The sequence below is a fragment of the Schistocerca americana genome, chromosome 8 (genome assembly GCF_021461395.2).
Source record: "Schistocerca americana isolate TAMUIC-IGC-003095 chromosome 8, iqSchAmer2.1, whole genome shotgun sequence".
Taxonomy (NCBI): domain Eukaryota; kingdom Metazoa; phylum Arthropoda; class Insecta; order Orthoptera; family Acrididae; genus Schistocerca; species Schistocerca americana.
In genome coordinates this window covers 375,507,908-375,509,988 of record NC_060126.1, presented here as the reverse complement: position 1 = coordinate 375,509,988, position 2,081 = coordinate 375,507,908, and the positions used below count along the sequence as shown (strand labels likewise).

General features: G+C 42.8%; 1 pseudogene; it reads right to left on the bottom strand.

Annotated features, from left to right (window-relative positions):
• Positions 1 to 963: 963 nt before the first annotated feature.
• On the bottom strand, positions 964 to 1,081 carry LOC124546075 (annotated as a pseudogene).
• Positions 1,082 to 2,081: the final 1,000 nt, after the last annotated feature.

Here is a 2,081-nt window from a genome sequence, read left to right as displayed (position 1 = left end):
ATTTCAGTAATACTTCTTCCCAGTAACATTACAACCACACAATTATTTTGCCCAGAAATGCGATTAATCTTGCAGCGGTGACTGCTCGCTGCTCGGAAAGAGCGATTCAGAAAATTACTTGCGTCAGCCAAGTAGATTACAAGGAAAGCGATTACTTCTTAAGTCAAGTACAGACATTCAAGCGGAGCCTCGGCTTCTAATTAGACGGCAGATAGTATTAATTTTCTGGAAACGCGACAAGGTCATCGCACAGGGGTTATTCACCGCTTGCAGCGTCACATTTCATCTTTGCTCGTTGCTGTCTTAATAGAGTAAGCTTCACAAATCAGTTACCTGCTCTAGGTAGACGAACCATGTAGCTATGTCAAGAAAAACTGTAATAACACTCAATGCTTTAGATGTCTCTAAACTGCTCTCTACCTGACTGTTAATCCTCTATAAATTTATCCTGCATTTCACGTCTAGTTTCATTATCCACATGAGGTAGTTTCTTTCAAGATTGCGTTATATTTTCAAACCCAAAAGTCACATATATCAAGTCCTTTTTGAACAATACATACACGTTTCTGAAGCACATTGCTAGGCACAAATGTTAATGTATGCCAATTCCTTTTACTACTTACTTCAAACTACACTCTACCACTAATGTTTAAACAGATTTCAATGATCAGATTTTCTCCCTAAATTATTACACTGTTCCTTACACCTTACCTAGGGCCTGTGAGATACTCCACACGATGTGAAGACCTACAGTAACAAAGACACACTCCGTCGTCAGGCCACGAGTGGGCTACCGGGACCATCCGATCGCCGTGTCACCCTTACTGAGGATGCGGATAGGAGGGGCGTGGGGTCAGCACGCCGCTCTCCCGGTCGTGATGATGGTATTCTTGACCGAAGCCGCTACTATTCGGTCGAGTAGCTCCTCAATTGGCATCACGAGGCTGAGTGCACCCCGAAAAATGGCAACAGCGCATGGCGGCTCGGATGGTCACCCATCCAAGTGCCAACCACGCCCGACAGTGCTTAACTTCGGTGATCTCACGGGAACCGGTGTATCCACTGCGGCAAGGCCGTTGCCTCACAGTAACAAAGGCAGTTTTCAATTTAGCTAACAAAGCATTTTTATTCAATGAAAACTACATCTCGACTCTCGATAATTAATCAGCAAGTGAACTTGATAATGAGCCCACAGAAGATTACGCTTTTACAGAATTGCTAAGAGAAACTACAGCCAATCATTGCTGTTGCTGCCTTCATATAATTAGGTACTTCCCCTACTCGACTTACCTTAATACTTAAGTTAATTCTAGTGTTTTGCATAATTAAAGACTCATAAATAGCAATAGCATTACCGTTGTGAAGGACTACAGTAAAAATATCACTCTCTCGATTAAATACCGGAAGTTTCACAAAATGTCTCTCATACAATGTATGTACATGATCACTACATGTTTGCACGACAAAAAGTACGCGCCCATACATACTTATTCATTACTATTTTAAGTTTCGTTCTTAATGTACAGTCTTCATTCATTCCATTACAAATTCTGAAAGCATGAAAGCTATCTTTTGTAACCTACGAAGTCCTAAATTTCACGAACGGCATTACAACACACTTTGACCAGCTGCACTATTTAGTTTAAACTTTGCACTTAGGTTTATTATTGCCTCAAGCCGCGCGGGATTAGCCGATCGGTTTTTTTTTTTTTAATTAGAGGTGGAGCCCCTCCACGCCCACACCGGCATGATGGCCAACACAAAAGGTCTACTGCCATCTCTGCATAAGGGTTAGTATTCACTAAAGTAAGGTGTCGCAGGATGTGGGTACTGCGATGTCTGCGTACGTCTGGTTAGGATTAACCATTAATACGCGCTCATCTGGAGATAGATTGGTCGAAATCTGACGAAGGGTAGCGGTTTGAAGGGCAGAGGAAAAAAAGTGCCAAAGCAAGAGCCAAGGGAAAAAAACCTCTGCGAAAGTTAGGTCGGGCGGCAAGAGCAGTAGCGGTTGTCTTGCTGCCTGCGATAGGTTGTGTAAGGATAGGCTTTGTTAGTAGTGGGTATCATGCATGTCGATA